The 17,675-nt window shown below is 46.6% G+C and overlaps 1 protein-coding gene across 6 annotated transcripts in view; it reads right to left on the minus strand.

The window, feature by feature from the left end:
- Window positions 1–15,908, minus strand: part of GATA4 (GATA binding protein 4) — an 85,028-nt gene extending 69,120 nt beyond the window's left edge. For 2 of the 6 annotated variants that reach the window (XM_077942966.1, XM_077942963.1), the window contains exon 1: window positions 15,581–15,906. The gene's annotated coding sequence lies outside the window, so the exon portion shown is untranslated. Of the gene's footprint in view, window positions 1–15,580 lie in introns of all 6 variants that reach the window. The other 4 variants (XM_015144749.3, XM_077942969.1, XM_077942964.1 and 1 more) reach the window with 4 other exon arrangements.
- Between the last annotated feature and the right edge of the window lie 1,767 nt (window positions 15,909–17,675).

The following is a 17,675-nucleotide window of genomic DNA, read 5'->3' on the forward strand; positions in this document are numbered from 1 at the left end:
AACACACACTGTCATTGCTGTGCTTGAAAAGGTGTGACGAAGCTTAGTTCATTCTCCACCCCTGCGCTCAGTTTCCCCCCGTTCCACCTTCCTCCCTCTGGTTATTGCCTCGTTTTTCTTCCCTTGCCTTTGGGGAAGGAGGAGCGGAGGCCGCTGGGCCGTTACCTGAGGCCGACAGGCTGGAGAACAAGTGGGCCGAGCTCCTGCCTGCCTCACCTGTCACCTGCCCTTTCTACGGAAAGCCCCCACGGCCACCTCTGTTAGTGACACTAAGGTGAGGGTCATGAACAGATCCCCTGCGAAGCAGTCTCCGTGAATGAGAATTAAAGGAGAAAGTCAACACTGGAAACAACGTGGAGCATTTATGGTCTGAAGTGGTTTTTGATTTGTTTTTTTTTCTTCCCTGTACGAATTGAGAGCTAACCCTGGACTGGGAAAGGTCCTAAATTCTTCCTTAGATGTGCCCTAAGAACTGGGAAACAGGTAGCCTCTTCTTTGGGGTGCCATAGAAAGAGGAGGGATGGACCCCAGGTTGCTGTGGCCTGAGTGTCATTGTAGAGCGAAGCTTATGCCTGGAGGATCTGGGTCTAGTTGAGGCTGGAGGGAGCTCCTTGGTCTGGGAGTCAGGATTCCTGGGTTCTAATCCCACCACTGCCACCAGAGGAGTGCCATGCCCACAGGCAAGTCATTTAACTTTCTAAGCCTTAGTTTTCTGTCCGTAAAATGAAGAGACTACTAAACTGTCTCCTAGGTTCCTTCCTGTCCCAACATTTTGTGACTTTAAGCTCCCAAAATCCAGCCTGGACAACATGGAGAAACCCCATCTCTAATAAAAATACAAAAACGTAGCGGGGTGTGGTGGCACATGCCTGTAGTCCCAGCTACCAGAGTGACTGAGGTGGGAAGATCACCTGAGCCTGGGAGGTCGAGGCTGCAGTGAGCAGTGATGGCACCTCAGCACTCTGGCCTGGGCAACAGAATGAGGCCTTATCTCTTAGGGTGGGAACACCTGACCCTAAGTCTGAACTCAATCTTAGCCATGCATAACGAATATGTTCAGTGAGGAACTAAAAATGGGAGGCCCATTTGAATATGCAAAATAAAAGGTTTGGTTTGCAGATGAAAACTGGGATCCATTTACTAGGCAAACATTTATTGAGTAACACTGGGCATTGCTATATGCCAGGCACAGTGCCAAGTATGCTGCATGGATTGATTAACCACACAATCACTTATCCACACAATCACTCTATTTCCTCCGTTTTACAGATGGAGAAACTAAGGCACAAACTATTAAGTAACTTGCCCCGCTTAATAGGTGGTGGAGCCAAAATTTAAATTCAAGTAGGTTGACTGCAGAACTCAAAAACTGCTCCTCTGGGCAAGGCAATGGTACTGTGCTGGGTATCTTCTTACATAACCTTTTCTTTTCTTTTCTTTCTTTCTTTCTTTTTTTTTTAAAAGAGAGAGAGACAAGGTGTTTCTCTTTCACCCAGGTTGGAGTGCAATAGTGCGATCATTGTTCACTGGAGCCTTGAATTCCTGGGCTCAAGCGATCCTCCCACCTCAGCCTCCGGAGTAGTGAGGAGTACAGGTGCACACCACCAGACCTGGCTATTTTGTTAGTTTGTTTGTTTGTAAAGACGGGGTCTCGTTATATTGACCAGGCTGGTCCAGAATTCCTGGCTGGAGTGACCCTCCCACTGCCTTCTTGCTTGGCCTCCCGAAGTGCTGGGATTACAGGCCTGAGCTAGAGCCACCACACCAGGCCAGCCCCCCCACCGCCTTTTTTTTTTTTTAACTTCCATCCTTAGTCCAGAATTAGTCTCTTTCCTCTTCTGCTTTTACAGCCTTTATCATATTGTATTTTAGTTTAATCTCTCTACACATCTGCCTCTGTGTATACCTCTTTCCCCAAAACTTTAATCTCCTTGAAGGCAGAAATCTTATATTTGACATCTTTGTATTTTCCAGTTTCTAATTATAGTAGACTTTTTTTTTTAAGTTTGCTGAATTGAATTTTAAAAAGTGGAGTTTCCACTTTGTCCTAATACAGTGTAAATCCCCATCCTTGATGACTGAAGATGTGGTATCATGGCTGTGGCTGAGACGCGGGCGCCATGGTCTCTTCCACTGTGTGCAAACACAGAAGCTCACATGCAGAAGATGTCACGTGGTACCTCATCAGCACCTTCGTCCTCCATTGGTGGATGATTATGGCCCGAGGTACCTTTGGCCCATTTATCAGTCCTGAGACAGCCTCTCTCTGACACTGATGTGGAGCCCTGGAGTTGCAAGGGACTTCAAGGATTCTTGTCCAATCCACTCATTTTGCAGAAAAGGCAATTAGTACCCAGAAAGAGCTACAGAGCCCTTTAGAGCCACACACCTATTTAGCAGCACAACCAGGACAAGGTTCCCTGGCACCCTGGTCATACTCTGTTCTTCCATTTCAACTTGCTACTATAGGAATTGATATCTCCCCTCTATACATTGACTCCCAAGGCCAAACTTCCCTCACCCTGATGCAATCACTAGGGTGAGAAGATCAGAGATAAGGCAGCCCTGGGCTCTGGGGCAGAGCCTAGAAATCTGGCAACCTGGTTAGAGCTGCTGCCCACGCCCTTTGCAGGGCACTGGAAACAGTGACCTTGGCCCAGTCAAGGGTAGGGGTGAGTGAAGGCTTGAGGATGAGGTAAAGGGAGATCATAGACATTCAAAGCCACAGTTATTCCATGCCCTACTTAGACTGGGGATAAACCAAGCCAAAATGGGCACCAGGCACATATTGTATCTCTAGACTGAATATCTTCCTAATGGTCTTGTGGACTCAGTCTTCAAAATAAAGAAAAGAAGGTAGTCAAGTGTATGTGGGGCATAATGGGTGGATCCTTGTTCTGATTCTCATTGTTTATTGGGGGTGATCCAATGTCCTGGATGCCTGAAACAGGCCCGGTGCATGCTGCTGTTCTGGGTAATCATCAGTGATATACACATTCACCTGTAATTTCACATAAATTATGTGGTCACTCTATGTATAAGTCATTTGAATTTGCTGAGCCTCGGTTTCCCAATATCCCAGGTAAAGGATTTTGAGTAAACCCCTTGAGTAAATGTCTTCCCATTTATTTTTACACTGGAAAATGTTTCAGTTTTATGGATGCAGAGCCCAGAAATAAGTGGTTACTGGCCTGAAGAAACAGGCCTCATCCCTGGGGAGAGACAGTGAATTGACCCACGGAAGGTTCCAGAAGGTGTCTTGCAGCTTCTTGTCTGGGCAACTAAGAGCAAAGTCACTTTTTGGATTTGTCACTGCTTTGTTATTGACATTGAATTTTGGGTCTCAGGTCCATCACTGGAAGACGACTGGGAGCAATAAAAATATAAGGTAAACCAACCTTACTGAATAACACATGAGAATTCATTAGCGCTCACCTCCCAAATAAATCATCAGTTGATTTTATTCATTTTCTGCCGACATTACAAATATTATAACTGCTATTGCCCCCATTGGTCCCTCATCCATCTCTCCACCAGTTTGTGCGTCAGGGGATTTGGGGATTAGGTTCTTAATTGGGGCCATCAATTCTTTGTCTTATTTTCTGCCTATGAGTTTTCCTAACCCTCTTCTCATGATAAAGATATGTCACTGGGGAGAAGGTTGAGGCAAGGCCACCTCCTCAATGTGTTCCTAGTTGTGGCTCCCCTAGTCACACCAGGCAATCTTCACATTCTCTCCTGTCCCCATGCACACACTCCCCCTGACACCCACTGGCTCTGGGCATCATATAACGTCCCCACACAAAGATTTATAGGGTTGAGATACGTGTGTGTGTCTGTGTGTGTGTGCGCATGCACGCACACATGTGTGTTTTATTTTGTCACCTCATTAGGTTTAAAAATTTCTTGATGGCTGGAATATCATTTAATAATTCTATAATCTCCTACAGTGGTCTGCACAGAGTAGGTACCCAATACATACTCAAAAGAATGAATTAATGATTGAATATGTCTGAAGGTCAAATATAGAGCTCTGTATAAGAAATGTGCCTATTTGTGAAATGCAAAAAATTTTCCCAAATATTATTCTTTTTCATATTTCAGGAGACGTCCGGCATAGACGCATTATAAATGTATAGCTTTGAAAATCAATTTGTTTTTTCACTGTTTTGATCTCACGTGTGTGGGGGGCTCTTGAACTGCTATTTGCTTCACTTTATAACTTGCACCTCGGAGAGGTTGGATGATAAATGAGAGATGAATAATTCCTTATTGCTACTTATCTGCCGAATCTATAAACTGGTGTCAGCATTTACTCAGTTGGGTTTAAGCTGTGCCTGGTATACTTATTAACCCACTTAAAATAAGCCATAAAAATGGGCTTGGTAGAAGGTAATTTTAACTAATTTTAAAAAATGACATTGGTCATTTTCCCACCAACTCATGGAGTGACCTTTGGCAAATCACTTAACCTCATTGGGCCACACCTTCAAAATGAAACGGGGGCAGGGCTTGATCAGCTCTAGGAGCCTTGTAGCTGTGTTGCTTTTTGATTTTTGGATAAGTAAGGGATCCCAATGAAACTTGTCAGAGCCATTATATATCAGCTTATGTAGACAATCTGCTGTATCCTTGGCTTTTCTCTGGAGGGTGAGGGAGGCAGCACTTGGTAGTTAGAGCAAGGCATTTTGAGTTTAATTCTGTTACTTATTAGTACTGTGACCTTTGGCTTTACAACATCCCTGAGTCTCAGTTTTCTCATCTATAAAAAGGGGGAAATGCCCTAATAATACACCAATTACCCTAGAGAGTTGCTGTGAGGTTCAAATGTGACATATGTGACAGCACTTTGATAAACCACAACTATTATTTATTGCCCCCAACTCACGGATGAGGGCATAGAGCAGTTTGATTCAGCAGTTTGTAGCAGGGCCAAGAGGAAGATTGCTTGACCTCCCTCATTCTATTTTGATTACAGGTGGAAATTATTACAAAATTGTACAAAGATGGAGCACCTAGGAGACTTCTCTGGGAGGGGGGTTGGTCTATGGATGCCTAAAAAAACCTGTGCCTGAGGAGCCATTTCTGGGAACGCTAAATGGTACAGCGATAAGAAAAACAGTCAACAATACACTGACCCACCCACCCCAGAATGGCTAGCTAGCAGAGAATGGAGCATTTTTCAAAAGCAAGGGAAATTTGTTCCCTCCCAGCTGTGTCCTCCTTGCTTCTCACACCCCTTACTTTGGGAGGCGTCCTCTCCACATCAAGAACACTGCTCAGGCTTTGGAGTTGGTCCCCTTCCTAGAAAAGGGGCAGATAAAACAACTGTGGTTGACGATTTTTTTTTTTTTTTTTTTTTTTTTGAGACGGATTCTCGCTCTGTCGCCCAGGCTGGAGTGCAATGGTGCAGTCTCGGCTCACTGCAACCTCTCCTGCCTCAGCCTCCTGAGTAGCTGAGATTACAGGCGTGTACCACCATGCCCAAGTAATTTTTGTATTTTTAGTAGAGACAGGGTTTCACCATGTTGGTCAGGTTGGTCTCGAACTCCTGACCTCATGATCTGACTGCCTCGGCCTCCCAAAGTTCTAGGATTAGAGCTACCGCGCCCAGCCTGAGGATTTTGTTTGTAGAGAATTAAGTCAACAAAGGTGTCTGGAACTCACCCCTGCAAGAATCATCCCTCAAGAAAGTTCCTACCACTATACCTGTGCAGTGCAGGGGGCTGGAAAATTACATGAAGATGGCTATGGTTCCTGTCTGAACCCTGCTTGCCTTGTAGATGAAGAAGGGGAGAGATGAGCTTAGGAGGCGCTGGATCCAGTCTTCAGAAAATTCTGTGGTTTGCAAAAATTCTATTCATACTACCTTATCAACAACCACCCACCCACCCAACCAACAAAGGCCAACCTCAAATTTTTTTTGAAGTGTAGGACTTAGAGAAAGAAAATACCATTATTAAATGGTATTTTAAGTTTATATTTCATACTATATTCAGAATGCAGTTTATTTGCTAAATATTTATTTGCTAATTAATAAAAGTTAATTTGGTCTTTATATTAATGTTACTTTTATCTTCTATTGACTGGGATGTGCTACATTAAGATTAAAAAAAAAAAAGACCCAGTACAAGATCTTTTGAAGGTCTCCTAAGTTTATGGTGGAACCTAATTTCTACTTCCTTTTGTGACCACTCTCACCCAGCCCCATCCCGCGCCCTGCTTGTAAAGCGGGATGGAGGAAGGCATCTGCTACTTGTTCCTCTATAAGCGCAAACTATTTCAGTTTCAAAACTGGCACCTGACATTTGTTAAGAGCTGTCTTGTGATTCATTCAGTCTGCAGTCCTGTCCTTCACTTTGGCTCTCTTGCCTTCACACGGCCTTCCTTTCTGAACACCTGGCTTCTTGGCCACCACCAAAGGTCTGACTTTCCTCCCCAACAAGTCTCCTCCTTTTCTCCCTCCCTGAGGTCTGAATAATCAGCTTCTATTTGCAGCGCCCCCACCCCCCACCACTCTGCACCTGGCCTCACATCCCACCACATCCTCCTGCCAGAAAAGGGAGTCGTGGAAGAGGGAAAAGTTACAAGAACGTAGACGATTGTTTTCAATTTCAGAAACACTCAAGGTTGCAAGTGAAATTCTGAGACAATTTGGACCTGAAAACATTTTCTAAATGGGGAGGGGAATCTCTTCCTTGTGGAAAAGTCACTCCTACCAACTGTGAACATCTCTAGCCTGGAATCAGGAGTTCAGGGCTGTTCTTGGAGTTTTGAGTCCACTGAGTTTTGGGGACCCTAAAACTGAATCCTCTGGAACAAATGCTTTGCTATGAAAATGCAACAGTCATATCATCGTAGGAAGCCTGACGAAGGCTAACATGTCTTGGATCTGGCCAATCTTCCTCACCTCTCTCAAAATATTTCTTTATTCTACTTTCAAATAAACACGAGTTTGTCTAGTCCATTTGGAAATACAGAAAAATATAACGGGGACAACCAAATCCATCCTTAGCCACATTAGGCAGAAAGAATTGGAAACATTAGTCTTCTCTCTTCTCTTTCTCAATTGTGATAGAAGTTTCACAATCTACTTTTTATTTCTTAAGAATTGAGATTTTTCATGTCATTGCATATCTTAAGAAAACATCATTTAATGATCATGTAATGGATTTAGTATAGTTTATGTAAGTAAACTCTTATTGTTTAGAGTTTTGGTTATTATCTGGTTTTCACCTCAATAAATAATGTTTGGTGCATCCTTGTCAAATCATAAATTTTGCTAAGTAAAGCATCTTGTAAACCTCTGATTATTCCCTGAGGGTAAATTTCTATTACCAGAAAAAGTGGGTCAAAGAATATGACCACTTTTTGGGTTTTGAATGTCTATTGCCAAATTGCGTTTCAGAAAGGTTGCACTCACAATTTCCACAACCACCAGCAGCAGTCAATTTTGGACAAGCTAAATAAACAAACATATTTATCAATGTGTCAGGTAAATTTCTACCTCTTATTAGATGTATTTAATTACTGAAGAGTTTTGAAGTAATAGGTAAAGAAGCAAAACACACAAAGCCAAACAAAAATAAGGAGAACATTAGTGTCCAACTGAACACATGGTTATCTCAGGGATTAGGACAGTCTGTCTGTCTTCTAAGGTTTATAAGGATTTTAAAATATAAGAAACTGAAACACAGAATGTTAAGTAATTTGACCAAGAAAACCAGTGAGTGGCGGAGATGGAATTCAAATCACATCATTCTAACACTGGAGTCTAAACTCTTACACTGACCTAGGGACAATGTACATTTAGGATCTTATCAAATATAAAAAGGTTCCAGAGCATTCTTTGTAATGAGTTTATGGTTCAGAAATTGCCTTTTGTGAGCACACATTATAAGGAGAAATTTTATCTTTGAAAAAGATGTCATCTTCAACTTTTGAGAAGCACATTCCTGCACCTTATTTTTAGACTATGCTGGAAATAGAAGTGAAATAACATGCTCAAGGTCACCCAGCTTGTAGGTGTTTGTGTGGGAACTAGAATCTAGAATCCAGGCTCTGGCAATTCTTTGGCTACTGCCTATAGTGTTTTCTCTCACCTTGCGGCAAATACCCACCACAGCAACAGAGGAAGACTGGCTTGACTAAGGCCCACAGGGTCTTCAAGTTTCAGGGGCTTTAGTGTTCAGCAACTCAGGGATCTCCATCACCAGGGCAAAGCTGATGGGAGCCGTGGCACAGCCCGGGTGGAGGCCAGCCAGCTATGGTTGAGGACATGGGTTGCCCTTGGGCAGGGTAACCCTTACTCTTGGTGCATAAATCCGGAGACCTGGGAGTCACAGCAGCATGAAGGGCTCAGCAGTCCACGTTTAGGCGTGAGCAGACTAAGCCCGTTTTCTCCCAGGGAAATTATTTCCCGTTCGCCGGGTCACTTTCAAAGGGGAAACCTACCCGGGAGCTGTAGTTTCCTGAGCTGGCGGAGAGTGCAGGTAGGGGCCCGGCCCGGGCATTGTGGGGAGGGATTCCTGCACTGAATGGAAGGCTGGACTAGATAACCCCTGGGGCCCTTCCAACGCCAAACATCTCCGATTTGTGTGTCTTGGGGCAAACAAGTGAGCAGTTGCGGGACTGAAATAGTTGATTTAGCGTCCCGCCCCAGTCGCCGGCTTTAGTCCTCATCTTGGGCAAATAATTTAACCTGTCAGTACAAGGCATAATGCCTAGCGCAGAGGAAAGCTTGGTAAATGTTTGCTGAATGAATGAATTAAAGAATGGGCGGATGGATTTAGTCTCCCTAGTCTGAAGGAATACTGGTGAAGGTTGGAATCGAACCGCGCCCCTTGATGGATGAGTTTGAATGAGACAATGTAAAGCACATTGAACTTCTTAAAACAAAAAGAGGCCGGGCGCGGTGGCTCAAGCCTGTAATCCCAGCACTTTGGGAGGCCGAGATGGGCGGATCACGAGGTCAGGAGATCGAGACCATCCTGGCTAACACAGTGAAACCCCGTCTCTACTAAAAAATACAAAAAACTAGCTGGGCGAGGTGGCGGGCGCCTGTAGTCCCAGCTACTCGGGAGGCTGAGGCAGGAGAATGGCGTAAACCTGGGAGGCGGAGATTCGGCCACTGCACTCCAGCCCGGGCGACAGAGCAAGACTCCCTCTCAAAAAAAAAAAAAAAAAAAAAAAAAAAAAAAACCAAACAAACAAAAAAAAGATCCCTGCAACACAAAGGGATTCTGCTACTTCCTAACAGTCATAATGGGTAGAATTACCATTTACCGGCATCAGCAAGCATAATACGCAGTGGTGAGTTTTGATTTCGCACTAAACTCTCTGTTTGATTAATCCCCCTGCCACCTATGGGGCAGACCTGCGCCTCCCAGGGCCGGGTGGAGCACGCCAGCCCCGTCTCTCCGTCCTCCCCCGCCCCGGATAAAAGCTGAGGTCTAATGGATTGTTCTTGCTGCTGTCCAGATTAGATAGCGAGCCCCTCCATTATCTTTGCTGGAGCAAACCGCAGTGGCCACCACACCAAGAGCTTTCCAAGGCAATCCGGCGGGAAGGTTGGGAAAACCTAGGGGGTAAGAGAGACCAGAGAGCTGTCGAGAAACCCCCGCGCACCGAGGCTGTTTCCACCTCAAGGCTCTTCCCAGAACTTTTTCTGAACCCAAGGTCTTGTCCCCACACCCACAGCATTTAACAAAGCAGGTCCCCGGTGTGGAAACTAGCTACTACCTACTGAATTCTAACTACTACCTACTGAGTAGTTCTAAGAGGTAACTGTTAGACTCTGTATCAACCTTTGAGAAGTGAGAAGGACTATTGGATCACACCCCCTCCCCACATCGCCACGACCAAGAAGTGTTTTGCACAAACGGGGACTACTACATCTGACCAGTAGGATGGTAATTTTCCTAATTTTTGTTGTTCTGCAATCAGCAGAGGAGACACAGCTGACTTTCACTCCTTCCTTCTGAATTTCTCATGGTCAAGTTTTTACCTATTAATAATGTTGTTTCTTCAAGAAAAGTTTTGTTAGAATTTTTTATAAGAGTTAAAGCTTTAAGTTTCTTGAAGGGGAAAAAAACTTCTAACGAGCAAAATCTTGTCTCCGTTTTGTTGAAAATGAAAAGCATCTACTATCTATTAGCACTATTCAGTGAAATAAAATTCTCATGTGTAATCTAACAACAAATTCTACATAAAACAAATAATAAGCACTCAAAATCATTATTTATCTACAAGGAAAGACTAATTGTTCTATCATTATTATGCTAGAACTACTGTGATCTAACAGAAAGCAAATCAAGTCTTAGCTAGTGAACAGGGAAAAGTTATCTATTTCTACCATATCAGTTTCCTGTTCAATCTTTAGAGTTAGTGGAAAGCTACAAATAAACGATGTAGCAGGAGAAGCCATCTGACACCGTTTTAAAAGATTCTACATTTAAGAAATTCTGCATTGTTTTTGAGTGACTCAACCTTGTCAGACACCACCTAGTGCTTGGAAAATTATTTATAATGTGCCATTAGTTAGAGATAAAAATTTAAGAAGTTTCTTAAAGGCAAATAAAATAGCTACTGTGCAGTTTAATATCCAGAAATTAATTCACAGACAAGAAGCCCTTTGATTCATCAAACAAAACAGCTTTATCGAGTAACTTCTGTATGCAAACATCAGAATGAATAAAAACGAATTTATTGTGAGGGGCAAGGACCTCAGGTTGGGGTGGGAAAAGACGCAGCCAGACGCGGACCAAATCTGAAAGCGCAGAGTATGCCTGGGAAAAACTGCAGTTCCTAAATCAGCCGTGTCTGCCCACGGCCAAGAACAGCGGGAAAGAAGACAGGCAGGCAAGGAGAAAAGAAGAACGACTGCTATGGACAAAGAACAAAGTAAGCGGGGAGGATTTTGACTAAACAAGAAAAGGAAACTTTGCAACAGAATTAAGGAAAAAGAAATGAAGAGAGAAAGGGGATGAAAAAAGGCTAGGAGAAGAGAAGACACGTTAACAAGACAATAGCAAACCAATAAAGAAAATTGTTAAGAACAGCGGGTGGGGTGGATGAGGGAGAAATTATATCTCAGTATCTAAAGAAACAACAGCAGCCGTTCCCAAGAGGGACCTGCCTCATCGACCCCCGCAAGCGCCGCACCCAGTGCGGGGACCCGGCCCCGGGTTCGGGCATCTGCGCGGGGACCCGGCCCCGGATTTGGGCGTCTGCGAGGGGATCGCAGCTACGGCCCCCGCGTGGTCCTGGAAGCGTCTGCCAGGAGCAGTCTGCCAGGAGTTTTTGTGAAACCTAGGGGGACGAGTGCTGGAAAAGTGTGGGGTTAGGGCGCAGGTGAGAAGTGGTGAAGACAGTGCTCTTTACCGGAACCGCAGCGTGCAGAGGCCTGGAAATGCAATCGCTCCCAGACAAACCCTAAGTCCCCAATCGTCGAGAAATGCCTGCCTCCAGATCCCGCGCGGGCCGGGGCCTGTGACTAACACCCGAAGGTTCTTCGAACAGAACGGAGCTGGCGATTTCCTGGGCTCGGTTTTCGGGACCACGAACCCTGCGAGCCTGGGGTGCCACCCATGCCCCTCAAAGTCCCTCCAAACCCGGCCAGAGAAAGAAGGCATTAGATCTGTGCTTTGCAGACTGGGGTATGGGATTCCAGGGTACGGGGTCTCTCCGCAGGGTGATATTGAGATACCAGCAGCCTAACCTGGGGACACAGTGGCCTTTTTGATGAAACACCGACTGTGATCCTCGGCCTCTTTAGGGGTCTCACACAGAGAGTCGCAACTGAGAAGAAATGGGTCGGGGGCTTCGCTGTACGTCTCGCTGCCGAGAGCGTGGGGACAGCGGCGTCAGGGCGAGCCGGGAGAGGGGTGGGTGAGCACCTCGCATCCGGAGAGGAGTGCGCAGAAGCCGGGCTCCCCTCGCCGCCCCAGGTATCAGTGCGCAGCGGCTGGAGGACTCCGCGCTCCCCAAGTGGGGGTCTCTGGAGTAACGGGCAACCAGAGACACGTTCCTAGAAGCTCCAGGCCTGGCCAGAGGTCACGCCACCGACCGCGGCTCGGACCCTGCTGGGCATGGCCTGGGCTTCCTGGCCCACCAGCATGCGACCCCGAAGGACGTGGGCGTGACACCCGTCCAAGGTTACCCTGCCCATGTGGCGCCAGAAAGGTCGAAATGCATCCAAAGCAATCTGGCTTCGGCCTTGCCAGGAACGGAGAGGAGAAGAGAGGGAGCTCCTTGGCCTCGTGGGCCGAGGGCGGGAAAGTCGCAATGAGTCCGAGGGCCAGGTTAGTTACTTGCAAAGATCCGCGGGCTCCAGGGCGCGTTGTCGCGCCTGTCCGCGAGGATCTTCCCAGCCTCGTGCTGCTGAAGTAGCCCGCTCCACCAGCACCGTCTCGTCTCCCACCTGCCCACTCAGGCTTTCCACCAAAGATTGAGCCGGGGGTCGGGACATTCGGGACGTTAAGCGGCCCCAGAGCGGCCTAGGTGGGAGCGGCGTCATTTACCGGCGCGCGTTATGTTTTCCCCGCGGGCTGCGCGCTCTGATTGGGAATCTCCCTTGGGAAGACCTGCGGCTGTAAGTCCTTTAACAACCGGTCCAAGCCCCCTGACAGGAGACCCCAGCGACGTGACTTTGAGCCGATTAACTTGTCCCAATCTTTCTTCTCATCACGCAGGGAGTGGGAGAAACAAAACCCCAATGCAAAAAGAGTTTGTAAACTATTCGGCGACACACAACAGGGATTAAAATTCATGGCCAATTAACAATACTGTTACCCTCTTCCTCATTTTCCCCACTTAGGGACACTTCTCTGCCTGTTGGTGGTGTCTCTGAGGCTTCTGCGTTTCCATTATTCGGGGGTCTCCATCTCCCTCCAGACCCCAACCTCGTCCCTGTAAAAATGTCACTTTCCGTTCGCTTTTCCAAACTCAGTGCAGGGCTAGGGCAGTTTGCCCAGGACCCGGCCCACTTGGGGTTCGCCGGGATACTTTTAAGGCCGCGGGTGCTTGGCTGTCCTGGGGTCAGGCAGGGGAGGGGCCCAGGCCGAACGCCCAGCTCCTCTCCCCGGCTGCGCGCCCCGCAAGCGGACCAGGGCTTGGACCCCAGCAGTCCTGGTTCCTTTTCATTCTGCCCCCAGCCTGAGCGGGCTCCACTCTTCTCCCTTCCCGGCCCTCGGCCCGAGCCTGACGCCGCCTAGTTTATTGACCTTAGATCGGCTTCGGGGCTTTATCAGACCCGGCTGGGGCGTCCCGCCGCGCACGCCCTCCACCTCCAGTCTTGCGGCGCGAGCCCCCTTTAAGCTTCTTCTAGAAACATCCCCTTCCTCCCCCATCCCCGAGTCTGAGAACCTGCAGAAAAATTGCCCGAATTCACGCAACCGGGAAGATTCGAGGCAGGGCCTTCAGGGCCACGGACATTCTCCTGTGTCACACTTTTATCTAGATAATTCAGGGGAAAGTGCCCACCCAATTATTCGGATAATTGCCTCGAATCTCCACTTCGTGCAGTGTTTAGACAATTGGAGATTGATGACTTGAATTTAACCCTAAAACCTCTCCTCTCCTCTGCTCCAAGCTCTAAAATATCTCTGAACTTTACACACGCAAACTCTAATTTTCTGTCCTATAAATCACTTGGCAAATATAACAAGACATTAGAAAGCTATTTGAAATTGGTATTTTATTAGGCTTGAGACTAGAACAGGGAGAAAGAGTAATTTATAAACACTTCCTCAATACTAAGCACACAAAATTGTCTTTAAGGCTCCCCTCCAATCGAACTTGTGACTGCAAAATCACTTTCAGAGACAAATTCTTAGAAGAAAAAGGAAATCTGTGGCAATGATTATGTCACTAAAAATGAACTCTGTAAAAAGAAGTTCATAAAGTGGGACTTTCAAGTATCCTTTACTCTAGATTGACTTATCAAAATGAGACCAGCAGAAACAAAACATTTCTTAGTACTACAAATACTACAACAACTACCGCTACTACTACTTAAAAAGCCAATCCAATTTTGTGATGATAAATCACAGGATTCTAGCAACCTTACATAATAACAGCTTTCCCTCAACTCAGATTGGCCCGTCTCTGCTTTTCCCAGCTAAAACCCTTTCAATTTCCCTTATTTTTGGACCGCGTACAGAAGAGCAGGAATATCAGCCCTGGGAAAACATTAGCAAGGGTAAGCAAGCCAGAGAGTTGGGCAGGGGAAAGATAAGCAACGCAGATGAGTGTACGTTTTGTGAGAGCTTTTCAATTCACCCCCTGGAAGCCGGCGGGGCTGCTGGAGATGGAAAGATAGTCAAAGGGAACAATTTTCTGTTCTCTGCTTTGCAAAGCTAATATTTGTAGTAGGTACACCAGGACTGAGCGGCTTTGCCTTCAATCCTACCCAATTCCAGAAGAGCCCTTGCTGGGTCCTCCTGAGGCTACAGAGTGAACAAATGCCACTCTCTGCTTTCAACCTGTGAGCATGTGGAGGAGGCACAGGAAACCTGGTAGGTTTCAAACTCTCAGAGCCTTGGTTATGACACTGACCGGTGCCTTCTCAAAGCTGCACTCCTTCTCAAAGCTGTCACTCCTATTTATTATTATTATTATTATTATTTTGACTCAGTCCTTTTCTCAGCTACAAATAAGATTCAAGACTCATTTGTCCAGACTTTGGCTTTATAGGAAGCAGAGGTAAGTTCGACTTGTATGCAAAAGAGTGCAACCAAAAGCATGGCGACCAAGTTCTGCAAAGCATGCAGTGGACCTGGGGAAGAAAAATACAATCGCTGCGGTCCACCTGCAAGATCTACCCCCACCCCTCTTTCCCATCACAGGTCTGGCTCCAGAATAAACGAAAATTAAACTCTGCACCAAACCTCGCCGACCCTTGATCTGCGAATAGGCAAAGAAAAGTATCCCAGCCTGAGGGCTCTGAGAGCTAGCTACTAACTAATGAAACCAACCGACGGGAAGCAGCATGCAGACTTGCTGACCCAAAAGCAAACTAGGCTGGGTCTGACATGGGCCAGGAAGGGTTTGCCTGAACTTTCCAAGTGCGTTCTTAAAAGGACGCCAACGGCTGCGGGGGGCCCCAGGGGATTTGGGTGTGCTAGAGGAAGCAGAGGCCAGATGGTCCTGCCATACCTGGTCAGAGCCATTGGGTTTCTGGTGTGTATGTATTTATTTAGGTTTTTCCTGAGAGAACAGCCACCCCTCTCCTTTTCCAGTTGTGGGAATGGGAAGCTGAATCAGGAAATAGAGAAACTAAAATGCCACGTAATTGTAAGAAGAAGGGACACAGAAAGAAAGTGGGACGGAAGCCCGGCGTCTGCGGCCTGGCCTGCACAGAGCCTCATCCTTCCTTCCTGTCCCGCAAAGGCCTCAAAGCCTCTACCCAGCCTCGGCCTCGGCCCCACGCTGGGGAAGCCGTGCCTTCCCCTCCCCCACCTCCCTCTCCCCACAGCTGGAGACTGTGGTGAGCAAGGTGAGCTCCCCAAGCCTTCCATTCCCCCATCATCCCAGCCTCCCCCGGCAGAGGGGTCACCAGGAGGGCCAGGAGGGGACTCACCCGCGGTGGGAGCGGCGTCCCTGCGGCTGCTCAAGGCCTGGTGTGAGGCAAAGTCTGCCCAGGGAATCCAGGCTGTTCTGAGCCGGGTGGGAGGGAGACGTTGTGAGCTGTCTCCCAGCTCCCTCTGAGCTCCCAGCTTCCTTCTCAGAATTAGATAACAGGAAAAATAGATAAGAGAAGTGGTTCATTAATTCAGCAAGCCTTTTTTTTTTTTTTTTTTTTTTTTGGTGTGTGTGTGTAAAAGTGGAAGGAAACTCTGCTAGGGAATGAAGTTCTGGCTGGACAGTTTTTAAAAAGTCAATGTTCACAAGGTTCCAGAGATGCTTCTGGAAGGTCACTCAGAAGGACCCGAGGAATCGCTGTTCATGGGGAGAAATGCTCAGTTCACTGTATGTGCTTCCTGCACCCCAAGACTCCTCTCAGACTCTAGTCTTGCCTTTAGACTGAGGTAGGGAGGACTGCTTTGTGACATTGCTTCTGTTGTGTGATTGCCTTCTGGGCATGGAAATAATAGTAACAGCAGCGCAACTCCTCCTAGCATGCAATTACAAATTACAATTTTTTTGCAAGCACTGCTATAACAGCATTTCTGAGCTCCTTACAATAGGGTCAAGCAGGCAGATGCTATATTATTAACCTAGATGAGGTAACCGGCTCAGAGAGGTTAGGAATGTGCCTGTGGCCAAGTCACAGCAAGAAAGAAATGGAGCCGGTATTGAATTTCAAATTAAAGAAATCCATGGCTTCTTAGAATAGGAAGAGACCTCAGAATTCCAAGCTACTGCTTAAATCAGGAATACCCTCCCAGGCGATTATCAGTACTCTACTTGAATACTCTTGGTGATGGGGAGCTCATTCTCTGCGTGCCATGGGTGTGCAGCTCTGCTGACCACCACACTTTGCTGCTTCCCAAATGACCCCGCATTGCCGGGCTGGGAACACAGAAAGGCACAGGGAGCTGCCACTGTCATGTGATTTGAGGAACTGGGCAAACAGATCTCCCTTGACAGGCCTGCTGTGGAATTCCCTGCTCTCGTGCCTGGTTTTATTTAGGGAAGTTGTCCCTATTGGGAGTTGGTATCTCCCAAAGGCAGTTTGGAGGAAAGGAAGAAACCCAATACATTTCTATTTAACATATTTCCCAGTTCACAGTCTCCCAGGATCCTTACAACAATCTCTGCAAGGTAGGGAGAAACCAGACAAGTTAATATTTTTTTCCAAATGTAGGCCAGGAAATCAAGCTTGGTGGTTCATGCCTGTAATTCCAGCACTTTGGGAGGCTGAGGCAGGCAGATCACTTGAGGTCGAGAGTTCGAGACCAGCCTGGCCAACATGGCGAAACCCTATCTCTACTAAAAATACAAAAATTAGCCGAGTGTGGTGGCGGGTGCCTGTAATCCCAGCTACTCAGGAGGCTGAGGCAGGAGAACAGCTTGAACCCCGGAGAGGGAGGTTGCAGTGAGTCAAGATTGAGACCATGCCACTGTACTTCAGCCTGGGTGACAGAGCGAGACCCCATCTCAAAACAAACAAACAAACAACAACAACAACAACAACAACAAAACAAATATAGGCCAGGAAACTGAAACAGAAAAGGTAAGTGAACTGCCAGAAATCAAAGAGTAAACGTATGGTCATCAGGTGGGAACAGAACTAGAGGGGTGAATCAGGCTGGGAAGAGTGAGGAAAAATATGAAGGAAACATGAATATTTTTTCCCTTCCAAGAATTTTTGGTTTTGAATATTTTTGCAAGTGATGAATAAAGTGTCCATTATTGTTATCTGGCTTTATACTCTTCCCCTGCCAAATGACTTGTAGAAACTATGCCTCAGGAAGATTTTAGTGTAAAACTCCCTGTGGTGTCAGATCATTAAAATTCCTGACGCATGAGCCCAACAGTACAAGGCACAGATGCAGAGGCCAGGGCCAGGCTTTGTCTTTCCAGGGGCCCTGCCGTTTTCACCAGGGAGGAGCCTCGTTCACATGTAGCTTTCCCTTATGGAGTTATTTTTATTACTTATGATTATTATGGTAAAATACACATAATACAAAATTTGCCACTTGAACCGTTGTTTGTTTCGAGTCGGAGTTTCG

This window comes from Macaca mulatta, chromosome 8 (assembly GCF_049350105.2).
Source record: "Macaca mulatta isolate MMU2019108-1 chromosome 8, T2T-MMU8v2.0, whole genome shotgun sequence".
NCBI lineage: Eukaryota > Metazoa > Chordata > Mammalia > Primates > Cercopithecidae > Macaca > Macaca mulatta.